The 17,183-nt window shown below is 49.8% G+C and overlaps 1 non-coding gene across 1 annotated transcript; it reads left to right on the forward strand.

Annotated features, from left to right (window-relative positions):
* The first annotated feature begins 7,774 nt into the window (after nucleotides 1-7,774).
* Nucleotides 7,775-7,890, forward strand: LOC122241604. The gene has a single exon (XR_006221845.1). It is a non-coding gene; the product is annotated as a U5 spliceosomal RNA (small nuclear RNA).
* The last annotated feature ends 9,293 nt before the right edge of the window (nucleotides 7,891-17,183 follow it).

Here is a 17,183-nt window from a genome sequence, read left to right on the forward strand (position 1 = left end):
ATACACGTGGCTCTATTTCTGGACTACTTTGTTCCATTTGTCTCTGTCTGCCCTTGCACCAATACCACACTGTTTCAATTCCTGGAAGTTATTCTAAGCTTGAGCGCACATAGCTTTGTTTTAGCCAACACCGTATGTCCTTACCAACATTCAGAGAAGTGTTTGTGATTCTAGCTATTCCGGAGGGTATAAAGGAGCATTTCATTGTGGTTTTAATTTCTATCTTCCTAATAAGAAATGATGTTGAGTACCTCTTATGTGCTTATTGGGCCTTCCTACATCTTTGGGGGGCAGGGGGGAAGCGTCCATTCAGATCTTCTGCCCAGTTTTTACTAGGTTCTGTTTTTACTAGCGGATTTGTAGGATTTCCTTATATACTCTGCATACAAGTCCTTTGCTAGATGAATGGATGGGGAATGTTATCTCCTAGTCTGTGGCTTGCTTTTTCACTCCCACTGCCTTAATGAGCAGAAATGTTTACTGTTAGTGGAATACAAATTATCTACTTATTTTTATACGCGACGCTTTTTGCCGTTTGCTCTAAGTAAATTTCACCTACCCCACGGTCATGAAGATATTCTCCTATGTTTTCTTCCAGAAGCTTTATGATCATAGCTTCTATGTTTAGGTTTATGACCCATCTTAATCCCTACTTTGGGGTTAATTTGTTCCTCTTCTTCCAGCTTCATAAAATGGAAACTTAGGATTTTTATTTTTAAATCTTTCACTTGAAGCTACGAGCTCCCTTCTAAGGACATTAGCTGCTTCCCACAATTTTTTATGTGTTTGTTTTATTATCACTGAGTTCAAAATAGCTCCTAATTTCCCTTTTGATTTCTCCTTGGGCCATGGATTAATTTGGAAGGGTGTTGTTTAACGATCAACTATTTAAGGCTTCCCTAGATAACTTACGGTTTTCAATTTCTCTTTTAGTTCTCTTGTGGTCAGACAACACGCCCTGAAAGATTTTAGTGTTCTCCAATTGATTCTGTCACACTGTGCCTCATTGCATCTTTTTCTTTTTTTATTTAAAAAACTTTTCTTAAATGTTTATTCATTGTTTTTGAGAGAGAGAGAGACAGAGCATGAGCAGGGGAGGGGCAGAGAGAGAGGAAGACACAGAATTTGAAGCAGGTTCCAGGCTCTGAGCTGTCAACACAGAGCCCGATGCGGGGCTCAAACTCACAGACTGTGAGACCATGACCTGAGCCAAAGTCGGATGCTCAACCGACTGAGCCACCCGGTGGCTTTCCATAAGGAAAAGGCTAGTGTCCATGAGGCTAGTGTCCTTCCATAAGGACAATAAGGAATGTCCTTATTCATCTCCGGCAATATTCCTGGTCTTAACATCTACATCGTTTGATATTAATACAACTGTACAAGACTTGTAAGGTCTACTAATGCATAATTTTCCGTCCTTGTAGCTTCAACCTCTTTGTGTCTTTATAGTTCGAGTGTATTTCTTTTGTGGCATCATATGGTTGAGTCTTACTATTGGATACCCTCTGGCCTTTAATTGGAAGATTTTATTCATTTATATTTAATGTAATGTAATTACTTATACCATTGGGTTTAAGTCCATCACCTTGTTACGTGTTTTCTATTTATCCTCTCTTCTTTGTTGTTCTTTTCCTGAATTCTTTGGGGCTAATCGAATAATTTGATATTCCTTATTAGTTTTTTAGCTATACCTTTTTATATTGCTCTAAGGATTATGCTATGCATTATTAACTTCCCAGAGTGTACCTAGAATCAATATTTTACCAGTTCAAGTAAAAGGTAAATACTTTAAAAGAGCATAATTCCATTTAAACCCCTTCTTTGTGCTATTAATATTGTATATTTCACTTCTAGGTTATAAACTCCCAAATACAAATTATTACTTTTGTTTCAAACAGTTGACGTTTAATAAAAATTTTTAAAAGCATCTCCTCTAGCATGACAAGCTGAGGGTCTCTCCAGAGGGCAGGCAGCAGGGTGGGCGTCTGGATGGAAGAACAGAATCACACATGGCAGGGCTGGGCAGGAGGAAAGGAAGCAGTCTGGATGGTCCCGCTGCTACGCCCCTGCTCAAAATGTGGTCCGTGGGCCAGCATGATAGAAATGCAACATCCCGGCCCAACCCGGGAATTACCCGGTCAGCATGTGCACATCCGCCAGAGGCTCCCCCCCCCCCCGCCCCACCCCGCCACCCAGTGGTCTTCATGCACGTGAAAGTTGGAGACGCCCTGCAGTAGAATCATACCTGGACTGTTTGTAACGCTCACTTGGCACAAGGGAGCAAGAGAGCAAACTCAAATGAGCCTATTCGTACCTGAGGCCAGGATTCCTGGGGCACGTGCAAATAAAGTAATCACGGAATTGACCTGAAGTGGACAGCGACCCACAGACCATCAAGCCCAACCCCTTCATTTTACACATCGGGAGACTTTACCGGCACATTTTTCTTGCCCACCATCGATTTTGATAACCGTGCTTTCCTCTCCCTTCCAGGATACCCACCCCTCCACGCCCACCTCTGTCTCTACGGTTAGGGTGGTGCTACCCACTCCAACACCTTCCTTCCAGAGAGGACGTGTGATCCAGGTTAGGCCGCAGACATGGAACTTTTGCTGGGACTCTGGGGGAAGAGAGAGGGAAGAGGCACCCTCTTTCCACGAGGATGACGTGGGATCAAAAGCTCTCGGGAAGCCATTCTCCGCCCTCCTGGCATGAGCCACATATACCGGAAGGCCTCACAATGGAAGCTTGTCCAACAGATGGAAGTGCAACATCCTAAGGACAGCACGAGCCCCTGGATCCAGCCATGCCTGAACCTGCTTAACGCTTTTCAGTAGCATGAGCCAATACAACCCCTTTGGTGCTTTAGCCAGATTGAGCTGAGTTTCTGTTACTATTTGGTAAAATCACGGTGCCCACCCCCTCCTCCCCATGGCCCAGGGTTAGCGTAGGCTTTGTAATGACATGTCCCTCCCCATCTAATGTCAAGAGGGGCTTCCCCCCTTCCCCACTCTCTGCCCTTTTCTTGGGGACAGTTGGGCTAAAAGCAACTTCTCAGAGAAGTATCTGTCTGCTTCCTGAGAGAAGGGACAAGGGGGGAGAGGAGTGGGAGGTCGGGGCCGAGCCTCTCAGAGCTTTTCCAACGAGGAAGCCACAAAAGGAGGGGAGGGCTCTGGGATAAGACTGACCCAGAGGATAGAGACCTTGGACCTCTGCCAAGGGTGCCCCATCTCGGGGTGCAGAACAAGGCCTGGGATGTCAGCTGCAGCCACGGCTTCTGAGTTCCTTCCCCGTGTGGGGCACACGCTCGGTTGCCGAGATCCAAGATGAAAAAGACATGACCTCTGTCGCCCTCTCTGGGGAGACGGAACGCAGCAGGACAATCCCACGAACGCCAGGAAGCAGGTGCTCCGTGCTGACCATGGGTCATGAAAAAGAACCCCTCGGTTGGAGTGCCAAGAATGGCTTCCTGGAGGAGGAGGCAGGTGAGCCGGGCCTCAGGGGAAGAGGAGAGAGGCAAGGGCTGGACATCCTGGGAAGGGAGAGCAGAAGGGAACAGACAGGCCCCGGGAGCAGCAGGCTGGTCTGGAGAGGAGCAGAGAGTGCCACACGGGAACAGGTGGTGAGGAGCGGTAGGTGAACCACAAGGCTGGGCTTTGCTGGGTGTGCACGCAGAAGCCCTGGAGGGTCACGTGGGTTCGGGAGGGATTTTTCTGGCAACTGTGGCAGTGCGGATGAGAGCAGGTAGAGTGGGTGAGAAGGCCAATGGGGGCTGCCTGCTTGTGTTTGAGGCCTGTCTCTCCAGGGGGGGGTGACAGGGCCACGAAGCTGGGTGGGGAGTTTGAGAGCAAGTTGGGTGGGGGAGGACAGAGCAGAGGTCCTCAGGGTGAAAGTGGGCAGATGAAGTCAGAGAAAGCTTCCCAGGAACTACAGTCACACCTGCCATATACTGAGGGCCGACTATATGTGAGGGACTCTGCTGGGCGCTTTGGATGACTTTTCTCCTGTAATCCCGACATGAGACCTGTGAAACAGGCGTTTGTATCCCAGAGGAGAGAAGACTGAGACTCCGAGAAGAGAACTAAGCCGTCCAAGGGCACACGGCACAGGGCAAAGTGATTTATTCTGCTGCGGAAATCTAAGGGCTGAAATCTAAGGGCTGCGGCAAGCAGGCTGGGACGAGAAGGACGGCCCCGGGGCGGCAGGGCAGGTGGGGAGCCTCGGGAAGGGGGGACAGGAGCTGCACCATAGGAGCAGAGACCTGGCACGGGGCTGCCTTAGGTCCAAGCAAAGGGCTGCAGGGCTCAGAGCACCCCGGGGGGTGTCCCTTGTGCTGTCCGGAAGGCCGCCTGCCCACGTTCCCCACCTGTGCCCCAGGCCTTCGCGCCCCCTCCCCGCCCCCACCCCGAGTGGTGCTCATCCCAGATTGCAATTCTCTGCTATTCCCTAATCAACCCATTTTGCCGGTAAAATCACCGGGAGCTTTATCTGTGACATAACAGGTGACACAGGTTCCAGGGATTAGAACCTGGAGTTCGTGAGCATCATTACTGAGCCTCCCACACCCCCTCCGCTGCTCACGCTAGACCTGAAATCAGGGCACAGGGATGGGAAGGTGTAACCGAGAGCGCCAACCGCCTGCCTTGACCTGTTTGCCCTGCTTGATCTGGGCACTATGCTGGACTCACACATACAGCAGAGAAAAGGCATGAACTAGAACTGAATCTACAGAGAGCAGCACAAATCGATCTTGAAAACCTGATGTTGCATGAAAAAGGCAAGTTGCAGAAGGATTAAAATATAAGCATTGCTTTAAGTTTAGGGGGAGGGAGGGGCAGAGAGAGAGAGGGAGATACAGAATCGGAAGCAGCTCCAGGCTCCGAGCTGTCAGCACAGAGCCCGACGAAGGGCTTGAACTCACGAACCCTGAGATCATGACCTGAGCTGAAGTCAGACGCCCAACCAACTGAGCCACCCAGTCTCCCCAAAAGTGTTTTTTTTTTTTAATTATTGTTGTGATAGGGGCGCTCACTCAGTTGAGCATCGGAGACTTTGGTTCAGGTCACGATCTCCTGGTTCGTGAGTTCGAGCCCCGCGTCGGGCTCTGTGCTGACAGCTCGGAGCCTGGCGCCTGCTTCCGATTCTGTGTCTCCCTCTCTCTACCCCTCCCCCCGCTCATGCTCTGTCTCTCTCCCCAAAAGTAAAAGAAACAGAGAGCAATTGCTGGGTCATAAGATCATCCTGCATTTAACTTTTTGAGGAACCACCAGGTTTTCGCACATCACCTTTCACATTCCCCCCAACAGTGTGCAGGGTTCCAGCTTCTCCACATCCTTACCCACCCTCATCGTTCTCCTTTATTATTATTATTATTATCGCCATCCTCGTAGGCGCGAGGTGAATTAAGTTGGTTTTAATAAGGTGATTTCTGACAGAGTCTCTTTTTTTTTTTTTTTTTCTGAGAGTAAAGGTTCTCCTCCCTTTGTTGTGTTCGATTCTTGTATTCCACAAGAGGAAAGGGAGATGGGGTCTGGGGCGTTTTCTGGCTCCTACCTCCCCTCCCTCTTTCGTGTTGGGAAATAAGGAAGCCCGCGGTATCTGCTGGCAGGCAGGGGAGACAGGCAGGGGTGAGGCTGGGAGCCCAAGCGGAGGGTCAGCCTTGGTGGGGAGTGGGCAGAAGAAGGGGCAGGGACGGGCAGGCTGGTAGATCCGGAGGAAGGAAGGCGGGGGCTTCTGCTGGCTCAGCGAGATCCCCGGCGGCGTGGTCAGGGTCAGAGTGAGAGTCAGGAAGGCGACCTTGGAGGCAGCACAGGGAGAACGTTTAAGAGGCACTGCAACACCTGCTTCCGCCTCACCCCCTCCCAGCGGTCCCTACGGAGCCCCCCCCCCCCGCACCCGGCCCCCTCCCTCCCTCACCATCACCCTCCCTGCAGCTGGGAGCTTCCTGCACCCCCACTCCTTAGAAACGCCTCTGTCCAGGGGCGCCTGGGTGGTTCAGTCGGTTAAGCGTCCGACTCTGGATTTCGGCTCGGGTCATGTTCTCGCGATTTGTGAGTTCAAGCCCCACATCGGGCTCTGCGCTGACCGTGCAGAGCCTGCTTGGAATTCGCTCTCTCCCCCCTCTCTCTGCCCCTACCACACTTGCTTTCTCTCTCTCTCTCAAAATAAATAAACTTTAAAAAAAAAAAAAAAGGAAAGAAAGAAATTCCTCTGCCCAAGGCCACCGACCTCCCCACCATGACACCCACTTTGCAGTCCCTGCCTTACTTGACCTCTGGTGGACGCTTACCATAGCTGCCCTCGACTTCTGTGCAGCCCCAGCTCCTGAGTTTCCTGTGGCTTCCTGGGGACATCCTAATCCCCTTCACACGTTCCTGCAGCATCCACCCCTCCTTTATGCCACCACGCCCCCAAGGACTCACCTAGACTTCTTCCCTCTCCTCACTTTCCTCTTTCCCAGGCCTTCCTCCCTCCACACCCACAGGCCAGCCACCTGGAAGTCTTCTCTGGCTTTAGTGCTCAGCTCCCTAATTCACCTGCCCCAGACTCCTTGTCTCTACAGTCGCCACATTAGCCAGAATGGTTGTCCCACAGTGGTTCTCTGCCTCACCTGCATCAGAGTCACCTGGGGGACTTGTGCAATCCTGGCCTGCAGGGCCCCACCCCCAGGGTTTGAGATCCAGTAGGTCTAGCGAGGGACCCAAGAGTTTGGGTCTCTGGCAGGTACCCAGGTGATACTGACATGCCGGTCTGGGGACCACGTGGAAGGAACTACTGCCTTAAATCACTCATCTGATCGCGTTGGTCTCTTGTAAAACTCCTGGGTGCCTCGCCATTGCCCCCAAGGTAAATGCCAGCTCCTATCTTGGCACCGAAGGCCATCTGGTCACTCACCCTCTCTGCACTGCCGAGAACACCCTCACCGCCCTAGGCGTGCCTAGATGTCAGCGAACATTCTGTTATCAGTGGTTACCACTCACACTTAGCCTCCCCATCACATACAGGCTCACTGAGGATGAAATGTCGGGGATACCTCTCTATCCTTGCAGCCCAGCACAGGATTTAACACGGTGCTCAGGAAATTGTCGTTGAGGGGCGCCTGGGTGACTCAGTTGGTTAAGCGTCCGACTTCGGCTCAGGTCATGATCTCACGGTTCGTGAATTTGAGCCCCAGTCGGGCTCTGTGCTAACAGCTCAGATCCTGGATCCTGCTTCAGATTCTGTCTGCCTTTCTCTCTGCCCCTCTGCTGCTTGTGCTCTCTCTTTCTCTCAAATATAAATAAACATTAAAAAAAATTTTTTTTAAAGAACGTTGTTGAATGAATGAAGATAAATATTTTCAAGTTTTATTTTATTTTTATTATTTTACTTAAGTACAAAAGAAATTTTTACTTGGAGTCAAAATTTATAAAAGATTTTTTCTGGTTGCACCAAAGCGTAAATCCTGACAATCTGGCCTCCGCGCTGCCCCCTGGTGGTAGCCTCAGTCCCCGCAGGAAAACGAATACGCTGTTTAAGGCATTTCCGGGAACCGGGGCGTGACGACGTAGGTTCATTTGCATACCCAAGAGGCATTGCACACCGGGCAATTTCCGACTTAGAAATGACGAGATTTTCCTTTTGCGGTTGAATTCTTTTTCCCCAAGAATAAGGCCGCTCCCACAGAATTGTCTGGGAGAACGACGAAAATCACTGGCTCTTTCGAGCAGAGAATCACCATCACTGTATTCGGGGTAACAGTTACCCGAGGAATGTGTGCGGGCAGCCGGGGAGCATACTCTGGTTTCTCTTCAGATCGCATAAATCTTTCGCCTTTTACTAAAGATTTCCGTGGAGAGGAACAATTCTGAGTTTTTAACCAATTTTTTGAGGCCTTGCGCTTGCAAGGCTACTCATGGTGTTTAAAAATAGGCTAATTTGTTCTGTTTGCTTTTTCTCGTTACGCGTGCGCGTTTTGTTTGGGAAGTACAGCTGTAACTGCCCAGTTACGTGTTTCTGCCTTGTTTTGTTTTGTTTTTTCGTTATTTGTAACGTGCTTTTTTTGTATCCACCTGCTCTACGTTTCCGTCTTTTCTGACGCTCCCGGTGGGGCGGGGCGCTCACCTGCTTGAAAGAAGCTTCCGGTCTCGCGTGCGGGTCCACGCCGGGCCTGCCAGGGCAGCGCTCCGCTACGGAAATCTAGAATCTTCTCGCAAAGTTTCCTGGTCTGCCCGCCTCGGAACATTCACAGGCTGGAAACCACCAAACCCGGACTTGTTCTCTGTTTCCGCCCTCGCGCGCGGAGGCGGGCGCAGAAAGTTGCTGAACAAAGAACATCTGGTTAACCTGATCTGGCCCAGACTTCAGATAGCACTTTTTTTTTTTTTTTTTTTTTAAGATGACTCTTGGGCATCTCTGTGTAGTCACACACACCTTTCGAGGCAAGGCCCGGCACCTTTCTGACTGTAAGCTTTTTAAAAGAACCTTAAACAATTGAAGCAATATTGGCTGCGTTTTCTTTTCTTTCCCTTTTTAAGCTTATTTATTTTTTGAGAGCGAGCGTGCGTGCAGGCGAGGGGCAGAGAGAGAGAGAGAGAGAGAGAGAGAGAGAGAGTGGGAGGGAGGGAGGGAGAGCATCCCAAGCAGGCTCCGCGCTGTCATCGCGGAGCCCTACTCAGGGCTGGAACTCCTGAACCCTGAGATCATGCATGACCTGAGCCGAAACCAAGAATCGGTCGCTTAGCCCAGTGAGCCATGCAGGTGCCTGGCTGCTATTTCTAGGACATATTTAAAAGTATTGCTGTTGGGTTTGTTTTGTTTTGTTTTGTTTCCTGATGAGGTAGTTAAAACTAGAGCCGGATCATTTGTGGAAAATTGGAGTGAGAAAGACCTTTGATGACGGTCATAATGGATTTGATAAAACTCAAGAGGAGGTGAATCACCACTTAGCTTTGTGGTCCCGCCTAGGTGCAAGGTAGGCTGGGAAATGTAGTCTTTCCCCTGGGCAGCCATGAGCCCTGCTAATGTGAGACCCATGGAGGGAGAAAGTGAATAAATACTACGAAAGGAAACTAGCAGTGTGTGCACCCAGATCCCAAAGTTGCACCCCACCCATCCCAAAGTTCCTTCCTTGCGTTTCTCCACCTCCCAGCCTCCTCCCAGTGGCCAGCTCTCCCTTGCTTGTGACTGTGGGATAGCCACCTCCCAGGGTCCTTTTGATGTCCCTTTGTGTAGATGACCCCCACCCAGGCTCAGGGTGCCTGAGGCAATTGCCCTAAGTCCAGCCCTGCTCTGCTGGTACCACCATTTGTCACCAGGGAGACCCCTTGAACCCCAGACTCAGGATTGCCCCCCTGAACTCAGGAAACTCCTAGAACCTTCTGCCTGTCCATTTCATCTCTTAGAAACTCACAAATTGCTGAAACAAGAAAAGAAACATTTGAGAACCATACCCGTCCAGATGAATCAGAAAGTGCCGGACAGGGGTGCCTGGGCGGCTCAGTTGGTTAAGCATCCGACTACAGCTCAGGTTTGGGAGTTCGAGTTCCGCATCAGGCTCTCTGCTGTCAGCACAGAGCCTGCTTCGGCTCCTGTCCCCCTCGCTCTCTGCCCCTCTCCCGCTGGTTTTCTTTTTCTCTAAATAAATAAACCAAAAAAGTGCCTACTGGGTATCTCAGATTCATTATAATATTAAAATCCCCCTCTAAATATTCATCCCAAACCCTATGAAAAGGAGCCTGCTTACCCCTGTTTAGGGAGTTCACAGTTTTGGAAAGTATTCCTCGAGGTCTCCTTATTTGCACAAGGAAAGTGACCCTGTGAGGCAGGCAACTCCACTCAGTGTAGTCTGGGTCTACAGCTCTCCAAGGAGCGGGCCCACGTTGGTCCAGTGACAGGTTCAAGCCCTGAGAGAGTCATTTTCCTTTCTTTCTCCCCAGCAAACCTTTCCTCACTTGGCAGCTCGGGTCAGTCAGCATTAAATGCTGATGACCGGTGCTGTCCCTGGGCTCCGAGGACAGGGTTTCTATCAAAAGCAGGGCTTTTAAACATGTGTGTTGTTCACCTTGGGCAAGGAACCACCCAGTGTAATGAGCACCCAAGCACCCAGATTACAGTCTCCAAAGGCCGGTTCCTGGTCAACGGAAGCGGGCTCCTTGGAGAAACAGAGATTCCAGGCAGGAGCCAGGAAATATACGCCCTCGCAGAGGTTCCCAAAAGCCCAAGGTGATATCAATGGGCCATCAAGAAGATTAATACATTCAAAGGATCAAAGCATCTCAAATGTATTTAAATCTATGAGTTCATGAAAATACTAACACTCAACTGAGCTAACAGGTCACTGTGATGATTGATTTTTGTGTCAGAGAGCTGGTAAATTACTCTTTACACGTGTCTAGAAGGGTGTTTCTTTTCCTATATATATATATATTTTTTTTTTTTTTAACGTTTATTTATTTTTGAGAGACAGAGTGCGAGCGGGGGAGAAGCAGAGAGAGGGGGAGACACAGAATCCGAAGCAGGCTCCAGGCTCTGAGCTGGCAGCACAGAGCCCAACATGGGGCTCGAACCCACGAACTATGAGATCACGACCTGAGCTGAAATCTGATGCTTAACCAACTGAGCCACCCCGGCACCCCCTGGAAGGGTGTTTCTGGAAGAGGTTAGTGTTTGAATACACAGTCTGAGTAGATTGACCTTCCAAATGAGTGGGCCTCACCTAACCCATTGAGGGGGCCTGAATAGAACACAAGGGGAGAGGAAGGGCGGGTTTGCTCTTTTTGTCTTAGAGCTGGGACATCCATCTTCTGCCATTGGACATGGGCTCCTGGTCTTGGCCCTAATTTCCACTTACGCCACCGGCTTTCCTGGGTCTCCATCTGTAGGTGGCAGATCGTGGGACTTCCAGCCTCCATAATTCCGTGACCCGATTCCCATAATAAATCTCCTCTTACATCTATCTATTTATCTCCCATTTGGCCTACTTTGTGTATGCTAAACATGAGCCATCGTTTTAAAGGTTTTTTTAAAAGTTTATTTATTTTGAGAAAGAGAGCGTGTAAGCAGGGGAGGGGCTGAGAGAAAGGAGAGAGAGAGAGAATCCCAAGCAGGCTCCACACTGTCAGTGCAGAGCCCAATGCGGGGCTAGAACCGACGAACCGTGAGATCATGACCTGAGCCGAAGTCGGACACTTAACCGACTGAGCCATCCAGGCACCCCTAACTATATTTTTAAAACAAATTTGCGACTGGTAACCTGTGCTTCTTTATTAATAGACCAAATATTGGGATCTAGTAGCAAGTTTAATGACTACCATAATTTTAAAGGCACCATGAGGGGTGCCTGGGTGGCTCAGTCGGTTAAGCGTCCGACTCTTGGTTTCCGCTCAGGTCATGATCTCACGGCTCGTGGGTTCAAACCCTGCGTCGGGCTCAGCGCTGACAGTGCAGAGCCTGCTTGGGATTTCTCTGTCTCCCTCTCTCTCTGCCCCTCCTCAACTTGCACGGTCTCTGTCTCTCTCAAGATAAATAAATAAACTTAAACAAAATTCAGAGGTGCAACAACCATGAGCAATCACTTCAAGATCTCTGCAATGACTATAACGGGGTCATGAATGCGTTCATTGTCATCTGTGACAATGACGTAAGTGCCAAAGTTAACCATGGGAGGGAATGCTAAATTTCAGCCAGAGGTTGGTGAAAATGAAACCTATCCAGGTTGGCAGACCCTCTGAATTCTGCCTGCGGACCCGGGGTTAGGAGCTCTGACCTCCATTCTTTTGCCTCCAGCTACTCAGTGCAAACCATCCGCTGTGTGGGTAGAAAGTTTTGAACTTATCAAAGCACGTTCACACACAGTCCTCTATTTAAGTGGGACTTCCCGACCATCTCCTGAAGTTGGAAGGTGCTATTAGACCCATTTTACAGGTGGGAACCTGGAGTCTAAACGCTTACCTCACTTATGGGAGGTTGCGCGATGATAATGACCGAGCTGGAGATGGAATCAGGTCCCCCAACTCCCAGCCCGCTGCCGACTCTTTTACATCCAGCTCTCCCTTCCCCAGAAATGCTGCCTAATTACCTTGCGGCCAAGTTCTATTTTGAGAGAATCCACAGCCTTCCTCCTGGGCTCGCCCGCCTCTGTTTTGTCATATGTCGGGACACCCACAGAGCCGTCCCATGGACTCCTATGGCGCTTGGGCAACCAGGAGCGATGTGAGCAGAGTGGTAATTGCCCTGCCAATGGGAGGTTGTCAATCCTGCGAGGCGCTGGCGACCTCCCTTTGACCTTTGGCAAGGCATCCTCTTTCACTCTGTCTCAGTTTCTACTTCTGTAAAACAGGGTGATAAACTGTCCTCCCTTGGTTTCGGGGGAAGCCGTAAAGATTGGCTACAATTGTAACAGTAACGCGGGGAGAGGACGTGAGAGTCCATGGGAGGGAGCGTCACCTGTGATGCTGTCATTGCCATGAGTTAGGTCTGAGAGCCTACCCACCCTTGCCTTTAGAAGTCAAAGATCCGTGATGAGGGAGACACAGGCAAGAGAAATGTAGCTTAAATTAAATCTCCTTACAGCCTGCAGCTCGCGGATAGACACCTGAAACGTGCAGAACGTGACCTTGCTCAAGGAACTCATGGCTGCCTTACTTCCTTGATGTTTTAGTTTTATCAAAGACTAAAAGTAACCCTATCTCACCAGTAGCTAGCCCCTCGAGGTCCTTGAAAACCTTGCTTTCAAATTCCTCAGAGGGCGCCTGGGTGGCTCAGTCTGTTAAGCGTCCGACTTCAGCTCAGGTCGTGATCTCCCGGTTTGTGGGTTCGAGCCCCGTGTCGGGCTCTGTGCTGACAGCTCGGAGCCCGCTTCAGATTCTGTGTCTCATTCTCTCTGCCCCTCCCCCACTCGTGCTCTGTCTCTGTCTCTCAAAAATAAATGTAAAAAAAAATTAAAAAATTCCTTAGAGGCTTACACTATCTCCCTCCCTCCACAAACCTAAAAATATACAATCAGTCACTCCTCACAACCCCAGTGCAGCTCTTTCTGCCCACGGATCCTGTCCCTGTGCTTTAATAAAATCACCTTTTTACACCAAAGACGTCTCAAGAATTCCTTCTTAGCCGTTTTCTCAAGAACCCCATCACCATGGATCGATAAACCCCACCTCTCTTTACAGGATTCTACACTCTGGACAAACCGGAGTATTACTGTCCTCTTGCCTCCCGAAATGTCCCCACCCACGTCTGTATACTTACTCGTGCTCTGCCCACGACCTGGAAAGTCCTGTCCCATGCCTTAGCCTGGTGGACGCCCATCATCCCTCAGGTTCCAGCTTCCTCCAGGGAGCCACCCCTGATGCTCCAGCGGAGAGGTTCAGTGTGCCAGCCCCACGCTCCCGCTCTCTGATCGCAGTGTAATTGGCTTCTTATCTGTCTGTCTCGCCTTCATACTGTGCATCCCCTGAGGTCAGGGACTCTATCTGTGTGGTCCCCTCCCTTTTCCGGGGCTCAGTGCCTTGTGGTCTCTGAGCTTCACTTGCCTCATCTGCAAAATGGGAATGAAACTTCCCCTGCAGGGCACCCTGGGCCCAGGAGCTTTGCTGCCAAGCATCTATTTTTCCTCCTTCCTGATAAGAGTACCCCAAATTTCCTTTGAGAAACCACCTCTCTCCCAGTGTCCTCTGTTCAGTGGCTGGAGATTGACCCCATCTCAGCTGAAGAGGTGGCCTGATTGGCCTAACCTAACGGACATATCCCTTGCAGCCTGGCCACAGCGATTGGCTGGGGGGTGGGTTGTCCATTGGGAGGTGAACCTCTGCACCGCGGGTGGGAACAGTGAGACTCAGACGCTGCTGACTTTGCTAGGAGGGCATCAGGCTTGGGATAACTGGGGTCATTTTGTTACCACAAAGGTAACTAGTCTGTGGATGGGAGCCAAGCTACAGGAAGCAGGGCTAAGAGCTGGGCCCTACTGATGTCACTTGAGTTCTTGATCAAACCATTCCTGAACTCCTGCTGGACTACTCTGTGAACCAATACTTTTCCTTCTGTTTAAACCACTTATAATTAAAGTTTTCTGTCACTCGCAACCCCAAACACAAGGATTAAATGGCGTAATGCAGACAAATGCAATTCCACAAACATTCTTGGACCATCTACCCCGTGCTAGTTTCTGGCCATCCCGAAACGAAAAGACAGAGGTAGCCACTGCCTTCACAAAACTTAAGTGCCAAGCACACAGTAGATGTTCATCAAATGTAATCTTTCCCGCTTTGCAACCCAAGGGCCAGATGCATGGCCTGTTAGAAGAATCACAGTGAATATTTACTGAACCAAAAGGTATATCCAAAGCTTCCGCTGGCCAAAGTCCGGAGGAGAGGCTCCCGGGAACCCGGAGAGCCAGACCGCCGATAGCTTGTTTCAGGTAAAGCAGTTTGCTGAGCCGGTGCCCAGCAGCCAAGATGACCCCACCGTCCCTGAGCCTCCTTTCTGCAGGCAGGGCGCCTGCACCACAGCAAATGGTGTGATCCACCCAATGGCCAGACTCTGAACCAGGCTTCAGAAGCTCAGACCACTGCCGCTTCCTGTGGTGGGTGGGGGAGGGTAAAAACAAGACCCCCGAGCTGGAGGTTATCTTGTTCGTTTTGAAGCCAGGCATCCTTTAAGAATCCGACGCAAGGGGCACCTGGGTGGCTCCGTCGGTTAAGCAACTGACTTCAGCTCTGGTCAGGATCTCGCAGTTCACGAGTTCGAGCCCTGGGTCGGGTTCTATGGGCTCTGTGCTGACAGCTCGGAGCCTGGAGCCTGCTTCAGATTCTGTGTCTCCCTCTGTCTGCCCCTCCCCCACTCATTCTCTCTCTCTCTCTCTCTCTCTCTCTCTCTCTCCCTCTCAAAAATAAATAAAAACATTTTTTTTAATTAAAAAAAAAGAATCTGAGGAAAGTTACAGAACGTCTCAAGAAAGAAAAAAAAAGTGCATACATTTGGCCATTCTGGGGTCCTTGGATCCAACGAAGCCAGGTTACAGATTCTGAGCAACAAAACCTCTCAGGTTTCTTCTTCATCTAAGACCCTGTGAATCTCTGTTTCTTGGTTTGTTTTCGCCTCCAAAAAGTTCCATTCCTCCACTGCAAGAACATGCCTGTCTTAGTCTGTTTGGGCTCTTATAACAGGGTGCCAGGGACTGGGGGCTTAGAAACAACAGGAAGGAGGACACCTGGGTGGCTCAGTCAGTCTGACTCTTGCTTTCAGCTCAGGTCATGATCTCACGGTTTGTGGGTTCAAGCCCCGCGTCGGGCTCTGCACTGACAGCGCGGAGCCTGCTTGGGATTCCCTCTCCCTCTCTCTCTGCCCCTCCCCCCAAAATAAATAAACTTTAAAACAAAAAAAAATTTTTATAATAAATACATTTTTGAAAAGAAAGGGAATGCAAGCTGGTGCAGCCACTCTGGAAAACAGTATGGAGGTTCCTCAAAAAATTAAAAATAAAACTACCCTACGACCCAGCAATCGCACTACTAGGTATTTATCCAAGGAATACACGTGTGCTGTTTCGAAGGGACACATGCACCCCCATGGTTATAGCAGTGCTATCGACAATAGCCAAAGTATGGAAAGAGCCCAAATGTCCATTGACGGATGAATGGATAAAGAAGATGTGGTTTATATAGACAATGGAGTATTACTCGGCAATCCAAAAGAATGAAATCTTGCCATTTGCAACTACGTGGATGGAACTGGAGGCTATTATGCTAAGTGAAATTAGTCAGTCAGAGAAAGACAAAAATCATATGACTTCACTCATATGAGGACTTCAAGAGACAAAACAGATGAACATAAGGGAAGGGAAACAAAAAGAATATAAAAACAGGGAGGGGGACAAATCATAGGAGACTCTTAAATATGGAGAACAAACTGCGGGTTACTGGAGGGGTTGTGAGCTAAATGGGTAACAGACAGTAAGGAATTTACTCCTGAAATCATTGTTGCACTACATGCTAATTTGGATGTAAATTTAAAAATAAATAAAGTAGTAATAAATAAATACATAATACATCTCTAAAAAAAATTTTTTTTTTTTAAAGAAACAACAGGCAGGTGCTTCCCACAGTTCTGGGGGCTGGAAGTCCGGAATCGGGGACCAGCACGTGCGTTCTGGTGAGCACCCCTTCTGGGCTGTTAGACGCCTGTTGTGGCCTCACCCCACACACAGGCGAGGACGAGGGTGCTCTCTGCGTTCTCTATTATTAGGGCAAGAATCCCATTTGGGAGGACTCCACCCTAATGACCTAGTCACCTCCCCCAGGGCTCCCTCTAAACACCATCACACTGGGGGTTAGGATTTCAACATGTGAATTTGGGGGACGGGGACACAGAGCAAAAGGTGGGCTGAGAGGAGGGGGGCTGTCAGGGTGTCATGGAGAGGACGTGACCTCCAGTGATCCGTAAGCTGGCCCCAGGTGATCAGAGGCTCCTCACCCCTTCCCTGGCCCTGGATGTGGGATCTGAGTGCCTTTCCTGCTCCCAGAGTCTGCTCCAAGGGGACAGAACTATGATGGTGACTGAGCGCGTGTCTGAACCCAGGTAAGACCTCTGTAGAAGCTTTAATGTGTGGTAGGCGGGTGCCGGGATGCACTGGTCTTACAGCCCAAGACAAGCCTCGTAGAGTAAGTTCCCTTCTTACTCCACCTGCTGCCTACCCCCCTGGAGTGGCCTGTCTCATTCTTTGGTCTCTCCCTGCCCTCTTGAACAGGGACCAGGTTCAGATGACTCCTAGGAAACTCCTAGGGGACTTGCAAATCAGCAGGGGCCCACGATGCAGGTCGGTTTTTAGGGAGCTAATACATGTCCATACCGAGCCCTCAGCTTTTGGGAAGTGCTAAGTAGCATGAAATTAAATTTCCCATTCCAGGTTTCCACCCCTGAGAAAGCAGCTTGGTAAGATTCCAAGGGGATCCTAACCTCCTCCCGCAGAGGCCCGCGCGGACGTCCAGTAAGGGACCCGCAGTGAGTGCTCGACGCGAGCTATAATTCACAAGGAGTTTATTGAAATTCTGGTTGTTCAGTCAGTCTTTCCGGGGCAGCAGGTACATGGGTTTGTTTTTACCGTTTAGGAGCCTCTAACAGGCCGAGTTCCAAGCCAAACAGAGGGGAGAAACATTAAGTGTGGCTCTTGTCAAGCAGCTTCCACCTTTTTTTTTTTTTTTTTTTTT

Source organism: Panthera tigris, chromosome C1, assembly GCF_018350195.1.
Source record: "Panthera tigris isolate Pti1 chromosome C1, P.tigris_Pti1_mat1.1, whole genome shotgun sequence".
NCBI classification, from domain to species: Eukaryota; Metazoa; Chordata; class Mammalia; order Carnivora; family Felidae; genus Panthera; species Panthera tigris.